Source organism: Triturus cristatus, chromosome 4_2 (assembly GCF_964204655.1).
Source record: "Triturus cristatus chromosome 4_2, aTriCri1.1, whole genome shotgun sequence".
NCBI classification, from domain to species: Eukaryota; Metazoa; Chordata; class Amphibia; order Caudata; family Salamandridae; genus Triturus; species Triturus cristatus.
The window spans coordinates 949,348,627-949,362,307 of record NC_140586.1 but is presented as its reverse complement, the minus strand read 5'-3'; the positions used below and the strand labels follow the sequence as shown (position 1 = coordinate 949,362,307).

At 45.4% G+C, this 13,681-nt stretch overlaps 1 protein-coding gene across 4 annotated transcripts in view; it reads right to left on the bottom strand.

Moving 5' to 3' along the window:
• The window catches only part of LOC146839065 (uncharacterized), a 502,432-nt gene that overhangs the window by 431,197 nt on the left and 57,554 nt on the right, over positions 1-13,681 (bottom strand). For 3 of the 4 annotated variants that reach the window (XR_014960773.1, XR_014960772.1, XR_014960774.1), the window contains exons 2-3: positions 12,975-13,008; positions 10,999-11,117 (exon numbers count right to left, since the gene is read on the bottom strand). The gene's annotated coding sequence lies outside the window, so the exon portion shown is untranslated. Of the gene's footprint in view, positions 1-10,998; positions 11,118-12,957; positions 13,009-13,681 lie in introns of all 4 variants that reach the window. The other variant, XR_014960775.1, reaches the window with a different exon arrangement.

Below are 13,681 nucleotides of genomic sequence, written 5' to 3'. Positions count from 1 at the left end.
ATGAAGGATTTTTGTTAACAACTAGGTAAGGAATCCTTATGCCATTCGAATGTTGGTATAGGCCGTCTTTGTGGTCATGCCTATCGCCAATATTAGATTAGCTCATTTGTGCACAGACAGAGAGGAGACTGTTTCAGTGTCAGATTGGGAAAATAATATTGACCCATTGTTTAGGTTATTTGGGTATGCCTACTGTCTCTCATAAAGATGTCTCTTTTATAGAAAGTTGGGACAGCTATTATAAATTGAAGCATTCCCATTATTTCCATGTGCATGGCATTTCTGGCTGCGGATTATATGCGACAAGGATTTACTGGAAAATAACTGGACCAATACTAGTTCAGTGTTGTTGAGATAATGTAAGTTACATATGTATTGAGATATATATGTGTGTGTGTCAGTGTTACTGCTGTTCACTTCTAAGCTTGGTGGTTATCTTTAATCTATATGTTAATATATCTAATGTTTCCTATTATTGTGTTCTCACCATAGATCTTGTTGGATGGGATATTATTCCCCATAATAAGACATTGGTGAATTTTCAGGAAGACTCTACTTCGAACTCCATCAATAATTAGCAGTGGGTTGCCTCTTCTTTCCTCCTTTATGGTCCTTTTCATACTGTTACTTTTGCTTCCTTATCATCTAATATACTTTGTCTTTCCTTGGCCCCTTGGATCTCTTCTGACTGTTGATAAATAACCAAACTGAATATGCGGATCCAGTTTTATTTAGCTTTGAGCTCTAACGGATCAATTTGTATTATGAAGGTTTTTAATAAATTTTTAGAGTAGAATAAAAAAAATTGTAATTCAATGTATGATTAGATGTTTCATAAATGTAATTTATCTTGGGGAGTGTCTAGTTTCTTAGTCAAAACAGAAAGACTTTTGGCATCATTTGTAATACGCCTAAGGACTAGGAATTAGTCCTTTTTTATTATATATTGCAATTCTGTCTTTGTGGTGTATATATATGTATATGTTTATTTATATGTGTGTTCTTTTGTTTGTAATTAACAGCCCTGAAGAAGTCCTGTATTAGGACGAAACGCGTCGGCTGTTCTATCTGTAGAATTATAGGAACTGAATTGCATGTTCCTCACAAAATGAAAATGGAATGAATAAAAGAAACAAGTTTTGAAGAAATCTTATTATTGGAGATGAACTTTTTAATTGTCAAGTTTCTCGTGTGGTGCACCTTTATTTTGATGTTATATATCTGGATTCCTTAGAGAATAGGCATTGTGACAGTGGGTGCCATTCAGTGTGCACACGAATTCCCTTCAAATAAAGGGTCTGTACTGTGGGAGTGACAACAGGTTAGGGGCTGGCCAATAGAAGGTTCCACTGCTTTTGTTGTTTTAAGTCAGTTGAGTGTGCGTCCGCCAAGTGATGAGACATCGATGCCATCGGAGGGGGTGGCCCGATGATCGATGAAGGCAGAGGAAGAGGCGTCTGTGGGACAGAGGAGGCCGACTCCGAGGGAGGAAATCGGTTGTAGTAGTCATCAAGCATATGTTGCAAATTAGAGATGAGAGACATGGGCATCTGCACAGTTGGATTCTCAAGTGGTGGTTGAGTATTAGGCTCAGGGTAATAATCATATCCATGGTCATCATCAATATCTTGGCATTTGATGAGAAGCTCGGAATGAGTACGAGCAGCACGGAACCGGTCATCCTGTTCCTAATCCTCCTCATTAGCCCCATAGTCAAAAAGCTCCACAGGAAGATTTGGAGATGGTTGACTGGCAATAGATCTAAAGAAGAGTTCCTACGTTGAAGTAGGGAAACATCCGTCGTTCCTGAAGGCGGCAAAAGTGTTGCTGAAGATTTCAAGGGGACTAGTGACATCAAACCTGAAGGTGGAACCAAGGATGCCGACGACGACTCAGCGGTCAACGACGAAGAGCATGGTTGAAGTTCCGTAAGGAAAGGCTTCTGTGCTGTCGATGAGGCATCCGTCGACGAAGCAGGTAGAGCCTTGAGAGCCATCAACCGTCTTGTCGGCGAGGAGGCATCCGTCGACGACTGACCGGAGACAGACCTCTTTTTCATCTACGGCGAAGTAAGGGAGGTGGCAGACGAGCGAGGCTTCACCGACACCATGACAAACGTCGACGGAGGCCGATGACAATCATTGTTGGTTGAGGCGAAGAGAAGGTGGAAGTCGTCGTTGTAGCAGTGGCGACGGAAGTCTTTGTCGACGAGGGACCCATTTTTTAAGGCAAATTTGTCTCAGGAAGAGACTTAAGAGGGCATAGGTTGTCCCTTAGAAGGAGCAGGAGACCTTTTTGAGGAAGAAGTCTTGCCTTCTTGAGTAGAGGTGTGGTCTTTCTTGAGCACCTTAGCCTTAGCAGATACCATTTCCGCCTCACTAGCCCTCTTCTTAGAGATGACAGAGAGGAATCACTCAACATCTGATAAGGGATTATCCTTGGTCTTGAGTTTCTGTAACCACAGATGTAGACATCCCTCTCTGTCTCTTAAAGTCTTTTGAGGAAAAGTCCTGCAGATTTTACAATCTCTCACCTGATGTTCAGGGTGGAGGCAGTAGATACACTTTTTGTGGGGGTCTTCGGAATGAAGCCGGAGTTTTCCACAAGACTCACAGTGTCTGATGAGTGACCTCTTTGTAGTAGACAAAGCAGTGAAGATATTCTGAAGAGTTTCTGAAGAGAAAAGGTAGAGGTACTGAGCAGAGCTCAGGGAGACTCCCTTCACACGACGTGCGGTAGAAAATCTGAGAGCCTGAGCCTCTGAGAAGAAGGTTCCAGAGGGTGCTGTCGCCTGATTGGCTGGAGTTTGGACCATATCTAATGACTTGGACAAGTTATTAAAGTGACAAGTTTTTTCCTATTAACGTCCATGTTACAATACTTCCTATTGCTCTTTTTGCTATGCTTTCGCTATGCTATTGCTATATTGCTATTCTATGTACCGTGGGACTGCCACTTCGACGACGGGGAATGATTCAAGCATGTGAATCTATGAAAGATACCCCATTACTGGAGAACAGCAGATTTCTCCCTACTGAAGCTCTTACCCAAGTTGCTTTAGCCTTAGTCATCTCTCACATTGACTACGCTAACTCTTTACTTTGGCATTCCGGCATATCAATCTAAAAGACTGCAAGTAGTGCCAAATCAGGCTGCTAGATTAATCTATCGCCAGCCAAGAATGAAGTATGTCACCCCTCTTATGAAAAAGTTACATTGGCTTCTGGTAGTCGAATGCAGTGAATTCAAGTTGGGATGCCTTCTCTTTAAAGCGCTCCATGGCAACTGCCCAGAGTATGCATCTACTCGGGTCCAGAGATATATCCACATTCGGGATCTTAGGTCTTCCCACTTGAAACCCCTAGCTACTCCGTCCTTTAAACACTAGAAATTGGGGGGACTAAGATTTGCGGTCCTGGCCCCTCAATTTTGGAATTCTCTCCCTCAGGACATTAGATCGATGTTATCATATCCTCAATTTTGGAAACTCTTAAAGACCTGGCTCTTTTGCCAGGCTTATGAATGAATCACTTAGCAGCAGGACTCCCTTGTCCCCAGCGCCATGAAACCTTGTGGTGTACGCGCGCTTTATAAGTATTTTTAACATAACATTTAACATCGTCTAAATGGGACAACCTGGAAAGTCCATCTGTATTGGCAGTCCCAGGTCTATATTTCACTTCAAAGTCTATTCCCTGTAGGGAGATGGACTACTTTAGCTTTTTGGGATTTTCACCTTTCATTTGCATTAACCATCGGAGAGGCCTGTAGTCAGTTTGAACTAGGAAGTGAGAGCCAAACAGGTTTGACCTAAACTTCTCAAGGGACCAAACCACAGCAAAGGCGTCCATCTAAATGGCACTTCAACGCTGTTCCCTGGGGATTAGCCTTCTACTGATGAAAGCCAGTGGCTGATCTTGACCTTGGTCATGCTTTTGGGATAGCACTGCTCCTATACCATGTTCAGAGGCATCAGTCTGCACAATGAATTGCTTGACATACTCTGCAGCTTTCAGAACAGGTGCAGAGCACATTGCTTCCTTCAGCGTGTCAAAAGCCTTTAGACAGCTCACTGCCCAGTTCACTATTTTTGGGCATTCTTTTGAAAGTCAGTTCTGTGAGGGGTGCCACAATGGTGCCATAATCCCTCACAAACCTCCTATAGTACCAGGGAAGCCAAGGAAGGCCCTCATTTGAGTCTGGGTAGTTGGAGCCACCCTGTCCAGAATGGTCTAGATCTTGGGTTGTAAGGGTTGAACCTGGCCTCCACTAACAAGGTGACTCAAGTATGCAACCTTTCCCTGCCCTATCTGGCACGTGCATGCCTTGATAATGAGGCCTGCACTCCCCAGAGCCTCCGGTACTTTACTAAGGTGGATCAGGTGATCCTGCCAGGTGGAGCTAAAGACAGCAATATTGTGTAGATATGCTGCACTCAAGGATTCCAATCCAGCAAGAGGTTAGTTCACCAACATTTGAAAAGTGGCAGGTGCATTTTTCAAACCAAAGGGCATTACAGTACTGATAATACCCATCTGGGGTTGAAAATGCAGATATTTCTTTTGCTCCTGGAGTCAGACCTATCTGCCAGTACTCTGATGTGAGATCAAACATACTCAGATACTTGGCTGCTCCCAACCTGTCAATAAGTTCATCTGCCCATGGAATTTGGTATGCATCGCTTTTGGTCACAGCATTCACGCCCCAATAGTCCACACAAAACCTCATTTCTTTCTTACCATCCTGGTCATGAGACTTGGGGATTAAGACAACTGGGCAGGTCCAGGGGCTCTCAGAAGGCTTTAGAACTCCCAATTCCAGCATCATGCTTACTTCAGCTTTGATTCTCTCTTTCACATGTTCAGTCGGCCTGTATATTTTATTCTCGACAGGTAGTCTTTCATCAGCGTCTACATCATGGATACACCAGCTAGTCTGGAGAGAGGTCAAAAGAAGAGCTCAGCATACTAAGTTAGGGCTTGCCTGCAATCAGTCTCCTGATGGGCAGGTAGGGTGTCTGACAAGACCACACCTTCCACTGACCCATCTTTTGGATTGTTGGACAGGTCAGGGACAGGTTCACTCTTTGCTTCCTGATCCTCATCTGTAACCATGAGCATGGTCACATCTGCCATGTCATAGTAGGGTGTAAGGCGGTTGACATGGATGACCCTCTTGGGGTTCCTGTCAGAGCCAGGGTCTACCAGGTAGGTGGCCGCCCCTTTTCTTTCTAGGATAGGGTAGGGTCCACTCCACTTACCTTGCAGAGCCCTAGGAGCCACAGGCCCCAAAACCCACACCATCTGCCCTGGCTGGAACTCAACCATTGTCAGACTCATCAGCGCACGCCGGCACATCCTCGCGCAACACTAGGAAATGCGCGAGGAACTACACTTCCCGATGGGCAGTGCGGGAGGTGCGCAACGTAACGCGCGCCACGCCCCCACCACAAGACGTCAAAAGGCGAGAGGTCGCCGAGCACGGAGACGATAATTCTTCGACCCAGGAGACGAGAAAGGAGACGCCGAGAGACGAAGGTTCGGACGAGCTCATTCCCCAGGTAGCGGCCCGAGACATTCGGAGGTTCGTCGTGACCGAGGTAGGAGTACTGTGGCAGTATTCCCATCGGGGCTCGACCCATCTTAGTCGGAGACAAGCTCTCCATAGAGAATCCCAGGAGCGCCCCTCTGTTGGCGAGACCGGCTGGTCTCATGCAGGGGAGCAAACAAGTATTTGTAGATACTAGACCTAAGGGGGCAAGCCTTGCTGTTCAAGACAGGCAGTGTGTGAAGCCCGAACATTGTTCTGAGAAACACGAGACCGAGAGGGTTGATACACGCAAACTTCCGCCAGATCGGAGGCCTAGGAAAGCTTAAGGCTTGTAGGAAGTTGGCGACGTGTGTTCCAGCCTCACAGACTTCAGTTCCCAGGCAGACACTAGCAGTGTGCATTCGCACCCCGTGGTGGCCAGGTTCACACTTTTGATTTCTTCTGTTTATATTCCTAGACATATGTGCGAGTCAGGAGAGAGGGTTGGTCCCAACGCCGAAGGCATGGAATGAACAAGTGTATTGCACCCCAACGTTGATATATGGTGTATGTGTGTCTGTATGTTGATCCCTGTCATTTCTCCCCACGTGTGCCTTTCCTTGTCGTTTGTATTAGTGCCTGCAACAAAAAGACCACGACCCGTAGCTCTCCCCCATATGTCCGGGCATACCGTATTTTCCTTTTCAGGTGAGAGGGCAAGCTCGCGTTAACACAATCCTGCTAAAAGTAACGTGTATGGTTCCCATTGAGAAACTGGAAACAAAACGTCTTAAGCTGTGTTCTGTTGTCTCTTTTGCCTTCACAGATCTCCCTCCCTGCAGTCCCCACCCTTTCCTTCCCCCGCTCGATCACCCCAAAAGTCCGTGGTTTCAATAGCCGGACTTGGGGTCATCCAGAGGTGGGCCCCCATAGAGCATCAACACAGCCCCGGGGACATCGGAACGAGGAACCTGACAACCATAGCAGCCTTTTGGCATTACCAGAGCTTCTGGAGCTCTAGGCTGGCCTCAACGTTTTTGCTTGCTTTTTCCATGTACTCCTACATCCTGGAGCAAAAGCCAAGCACATAGTCCACTATATCTTGGTAAAGTTCAACAAGAGGTTTCTCCAATCAATCCTTCACAAGGCACAGTGGTCCCGACAGGAAACCCAAACAGATGCTAAAATAAGGAGGACCCCAGTCCCTTCTGAGGCCCTTCCCAATAGGCAAAAAGCAGGCATGGAAGTAAGACATCCCATCTTCTTTTGAGTTTTTCAGGAAGTCCACCAATCATGCCCTTCATGGTCTTGTTAAATCTTTCAACAAGGCCATTACACATAGCAGAGTGGCTTTGGCCACACTGACCAGGACATATGCAGCGGGGGATAGGAGGTCCCACATTTGGACCCCTAATATTATGCCGTTCAATTGCAACATGCAGCTGGATGGCTCAGCACAGTCCCTAGTGGGGAAATGCGGCTTTTGGCGAGAATGGTGGACACTGGTTGTCTTCCAGAGCTGTTAATGGAGGAATCAGTTACACCGAGAGATACTCCATATATTGTGCGACAGACGGCCAGAGTATGGCAATGGTTTGTAGTGAGAGTACTTAAGAGCGCACCATTCCATAGGGAGCTCCCAATCTGGATATTAAAACCAATCAGGCAGATGGCACTCAGCATGTCCTTCCAGGCATGGAGGGAGGGGGATGCGAGCAATAGGGTGAATTGTACCCAGATGAGACTTATCGCCTTTAAACATGCCCGCAAAGATTTTGGTCTATGCCAGGGGCAATTTTTACAACATGCGGGCTTGGCACACACAACTAAGCACACCTGGCCATGCTATCCGACAGCTCCGCCGCATACTCAAACCCTTGAGATACTGCTAACCTATGGTGCGTGTAGACACCTAATTATGCATCTTTACAGAACAATGCGATCCGATACAGTAGACACTGCACACGGGCCCGAGAGGCCTGGAATTTAGACTTTGACATTCCAATGGAAGATCAAGACTGGTAGCGGGCCTGTGAACTAACACGCATGGTTTCTAGTAATGCCCATTTTCGACTGATACATTATAATTTTCTGCGAAGAACCTACTTAACGCCACAAGACCTTCATTGAATGGTCGGGTCTTGCCCAGATATATGCTTGCGCTGCAACACTGTGGCTGATTTCTTACATTAACCATGGTCCTGCGATGCAATACACTCCTTATGGCAACTAGCTGTCGAAGAAATGGTGCATGCCAAACAACTAAATATTGAGCTGACACCCAAATGCTGTTTATTAGGCCTCTTTAGATGCCTGAAGCGCACAAGATAACCTATAAATTTGGTCAGTCGCCTATGGTACTGGCATGACGTAGAATTGCAATCACATGGCTGCCCCAGCATGCCTCAACGATTGCGCTCTGGCATAAAGATGGGTCTCTTCTACGGCGGACGCTTCTGTCTCGTCTTGGTCAGATTCTTCCCCGAAGATATCCAGAGTGTGTTGAATGCTTTGATGCTGCCTCTCTCGTCATCGAGCCTGATGATCGGGTACAGTCCTCTTGGACCGAAACGACTTACAAGCATCGCAGTCTTCCTCCTTGTGCTCCGGAGAGATGCACAAGGTACAAACATGATGTAGGTCGGTGCGAGGGTACTTGGCGTGGTACCCAGGACAGAAATGGAATGGAGTCCGTTCCATTTGCAGATGGCTGGCCATACGCAGCAAGGCCTGACGGTTGCCCATGAGGTTTTCGATCAAAAATGGAGAGTTTGACGATCGATTTGAAACACGGAGAACATGGAAACGCGTACTGAAACAATACCGTTGAGGGTAGAGTGGACTGCGCACTTAGGGGAACCCGAAGAGCGGTTTCGGAGCGCAGCAATACACATACGAACCCGTTTGGGGTAAAAAACAATCTAACAATGGAGTCAATGCCCATGCGCACTATCACCGAAAGGAGGAGTCACCTTACCTCGTGACTGGAAAGACTTCTTCGAAGAAAAACAACTTGCAAACATCCGGACCCAACACAAGATGGCAGGAGTATGCAAAGCATGTGCATCTATAGCACACAGGCCTCGAACAGAGGATTAATGGCCCCAAATCCCTGCCGTGGTATCTGGTCATGTTGTGGCTGAGTGTGCCATGTGATGTGGCCGAGTGTGCCATGTGATGTGGCAGGCTATAGTGCTTGGTGTGATTTGGTCATTTTTGACAAGTTGGAGTGCTGAATGGTTAGGCAAATTTAGATTTTCTTTGTTTTTGGGATCGTGTGATATAGTGCGGTACCTACCGTATGATGTAAGTAAATAAATTACATTGCTAATGTACCATAAGGATGTAGGGTGAGTGTTATGAGGGCCGAAGCTTTGCTGATTATATGCAGAATAAAAGGTCTGGGAGGTCACTACTGACTAGAGCAGGTTAGCAGCTGCACAGGCCTTGGGCATTGATCCTATTGAGGATAATATGTGACGGGCCACTGGTGACTGGAGCTGGCTAGCAACAACGCTTGCCTCTGGGTTTCCTTACAAGCAGGGTAACAATGCATGTCAATATTGACTCGAACTGGTTGGCAGCAGAGTTGACCTCTGGTTTTGAATATTTGCAGGATTTAAGGTACAGGGGTCACTACAGACTGGAGTTACTTAGCAGCATAATAGGTCTCAGGGGGCCAATACTGACTGAAGCTGGTTAGTATGATCACTAGTCCCAAGGTGCTAGTAATGGCTCAAGTTGGCTAGAATGATAACAGGTCCCAGGGGCCAGTACTAACAGGAGCTGGCTAGTAGGCTTACATACATGTCCAAGGGGCCACTACTGACTAGAGCAGGCTCAAAGAATAACAGGCCCAAGGGTGGTGGGGGTGCGAGTGGCACCAGTGACCGGAGTTGGCTAGAAGCATTGATGACCTTTGGTACTGATTATATGCAGGATTCCAGGTCACAAGAAGCACTGCCGAATACAGCTGGATAGCAGCAGTGGTGGCCACTGGGAAGAAGGAATTAAGAAAGCATAACTGGATATACTGGTTTATTTAATGCCGATAATTGTTTACACATGAATGCCATAACGTGCATTGATATATTACATTACCAAATTACAATATTCTTATATTAATTTGATGTGTCTGTTTGCCTTAATATGCCTGCAAAGTTACATTATTCTATTAGGGCTCAGAACCATTTTATTTAGTGCTGTCCATCTGCACACTTTCCTGCATCTTGTAGTAAATTGAATATTGACAAACAGAAGTGTTATTTCCAGAAACAGTGAATTCTGCAGCTTGTCTGTCTATCTTTTATCTGCACCTCACAGACTCCTCACATTCCTCTCGAGAGAAGATCCTGCCTCCTACTCATTAGTGTCGTTTCAGTAACTGTTTCTATCACGTGTTCATGTTTCGTTGACTTGTATTAGGAGAAAAGTGTATAAAAACTACATTGTGTAGCATTAGCATTATTTACTCCAACTTGCTTGAGGGTGGATGCTCTCGGCCACTACAAAGACAATTGTCACTTGTTAGTTTGCTTGGCCTTTTGCTATTTTTGCATTAAATGTATGATAGATTTGTTGTCCTCCCGGTGTGTTGTGTCTTATTTTACATATGACAAGAGATGACGATTGGATAAGTGAAAATTTCCTGAATTTCAGGAGGGTTACCGTATCTAGTGCACTCTGTTAGGCAGTGCTCACCTGTGGTAGTAAGATGTTAATAGGCACCTTATCACCTATGCATGGTGCAGGGATTTGAGTTACAGAGCTCCTCACGCTGTGGAGAAGATTAGATCACATTTACCCGTTTTCCCATATTTGGTCCTGATGAAATGCCAACAGATTGCTCCATGACTACACAAGGCATGAAAAAAGTTGACCTGAAGTATAGACCCCAGCTTACCAGCAGGTCCATAGGTGATCGATACTTTCACACAGTGATAAGGGCCATTAGGTCCTCAATTTCTCTGCCACTGTTTTTAATCTCAACATGGACCAGGAAGATCACATTAACTATAATGCGGCAACTGGTCGATAGTTGATCTTATATTCAGACTTTCACCAATCTCACATCTTATGACACAACATCCTCTGTCCTACTATGCTCATCCGGCCTACTTATTAAAAGATCTCTGACAAAGTGCCCTCTTGTGGTGCCCGCCAGGCATTGTAGCGCCGGCCTGGTGAGGAGTATAGCCCAATGATGAAGCATGTCACCTTCAGGTGATTGAACGCAACTTGTCTGAAAAGCACATGCTTCCTAGGGTGTCTGCGTTCAGTTACAGATAATGTCTCTGGGACTGAACCTTCGGAACAGAATACGGTGATTTGATTGTGTTTTATTTTAACAAATGTACATAGCAGATATTGGCGCTTGCTTGTTTCACAAAAATGATCGGATACCTGCCTCAGAGCGCACTTCTTACAGACGAGTATCGGGTTATCATGTTGCTGCTACAAGGTCCTTACCTGTGCGAGTTATTGGGAACGATGCAGGGGGCAGATCCAAACCAGCCACTTGTGGAGATCAATGACAAATACTGAAGAATTAACAGAGCCTCCAAGCTGGTGACCATTACTAAAATTACCTTGAAAGATAAAAGACACGTTTTTAGTATTCTGGTGACTCATGACCATAAAAAAACAAAGGTTATAAATTCAATATTGTGTCAAAAACTTAAAAAATGGAACTGGATGTGCTGAATTTGATGTTGCCCAAGGTCATGCGTGACACCTTCCACCACTATTGCTTATGGGACTTGTAGTTTTGTTTTTCTCATTAAAAGGATGGGCTCTAAAGTCCCAGTGTTCCAAGCAATGTTGGTCAAAATCAGAGGCCTGACTGATGAAGCATGACACTGCTCTGCTTTAGCAGTGAGATGAATGACAGTTCCCCAGCCATTCCATTCTTTGACAGACAGAGGCTCATCGGCCATTCATATTTTTTTGCAACGACAAAGAAACCTTTATTGCAGCTTGTGTCACTGAAGAGATAAAACCCCTGGGCGAGTTTAACTACTGACAAACATGAACAATCAAGAACATGAGTTTCTGGTAAACCATCAAGCACCCAATCAGAATCAGCCGCCCTTCACACCCAGGAATTCTTGAGGCTTTGGAGAGGATGAATTGCACGTGGCATAAGAGGAACACTACATCGACTCAAAGCTCACTTCTCAGGGATGGACTGAAATGCCAGCCTCATGGCACACTTAGCCAGCTCTTCACCTCCTCCTCCTCAAACTGTTGACCAGCTATCAGGGCAAAAGAGCCAGCAGCAAAGCATCGCTGGCTTGGTTCCACAACTAACCTGGCAAGGCGGTCAACTCCATACTCCTCCAAGTCAGCAAGCACTCTGGTCGAGACAGTCCTAACCCCACATGAATGTTCCCCCTCACAACTATTTTAATGGTACAAAGTTATGTTTCTGCCAAATGATTGAGTCAAAAAGTGAAAGGGTTTACAGTAAGTGCTGAAAGAGAAATCATGACGTTTTTCAATATTTCTGAGTCTGCCGCAGTACACAGGAGTATTATTTCTCTACAGCAGCAAATCATGTATGTGCCCTGTAGAAAGCATGTTTGAATGAAACATGGAATGCATTGCAGCCAACAATCTATGCAACACCATAGCAGAGTGCAAGATAACTTGTGTTATTATTCCAGCAGAACAAAATGCCATTCCTAATGTGTAAGTCATTTTAAAGACAGTGCCAGGAAAACGTATGGTCAGTGTTGTTCTTCTGCCAGTTAAAAGACTATCACCATTAATGTGCCAGGAAATAAAATACTATGAGAAATCCTACTTGGTGGCAGGGTGCTGCCTGCCACTATATTGCAGGCTTCTTCCAACATAATCTGATCTATACATACATACTCCAGGGTGCTGCCAGCTGCGGGGTCTGCACACAGCAGTCTTGAGCCACTCTGGAAGTAGGTAAGCTCTTCATTTTATCTTAAGCCCTTAGGTTACAGTCACAGCCGGATAGATCCGGAGACCTTTATCCTCGCTCTAACTGCACCGAGCAGACAGACGTAGCCATCATGGACTGTGTTGTGTGCTGGGTGATGCCTGGCATCTTATTATCGTTGGCGGGAGGATGAAGCTCTGATAGGAGCTACTACAAGAAGAGCAGAGAAACAGGACCACAGATCGCCACAGAGCGACAACTGCCCAGAAGCTGAAGAAAGAATTCTGGAACAGCAAACCTCCTACACACTGGAGAATTTCCAGGATAAGCAAATGATGGTAATGAAATGCAAACTGCAGCATTAAGGTCACACACTACAACATCTTTCCCTTTAAACCAATGGTAACAGCCTATGATAAAAAACTAAACAAAAAGCAACAAAACTAGAAAATGCATTTCCAAATGCGGCAAAAGAGGAACAGTTAATACAAATGAAAAATATTAAATTTTGTTGATACCGTAGTAATGTGCTTACTTCTTGGCTTCACTCCATCTGCAGCAATAACGCTCTGAAAGGAGAAATTACTGCTGTGAGTCTCAGGGTCTTCAGTGTTACTGGTCTCAATCACGAAGACTGCGGCGTCGGAAGATAACTTTTTCTTATTTAGCTTTATAGTTCCACCAGTCGCGCCATCGCTTTTAGGAGACACGCTACTGTCAGCAGCATCATAACTTCAGGCAGACCAGCAATTAGGATATCACCACTCACATTGGGTGAATATTCAACAAGTACGGTCTCGGCTTACCAAGTGGAACAAAAGAATCGCGTCTCATAACCATACCCAGAGCCACAGTTAGCTCTGCCGCCACTTGAGCACACCCAAACATCTCAGCACTTAAGCACCAGTCCCAGGGGAGACCTTCTGTGATGTCCTTGTTAACTTGCACCACTCCTGGGTCAGCACAAGCAGCATGATGGTCAGCATCTAACACCGCTACCACAAACATTCATAAACATCCAAATCCTCGTCACCCAAACTACCCAAAAATGGCTTTCTAGATAAGCAGCCAGCCCTGTAGTTTCTGTCTCTGTGTACTAAATTGATGCCAAAGTTGTAATTTAAAAGACAGCCTTAGCAACATTACAGGGGCCTTTCTGACACCATTAGCATTAAGGTTTCAAACCAAAGGGCTGTGGTTTGTGAACTTCAAATGATGCATGCCCCCAGACCTCTTCTGGAC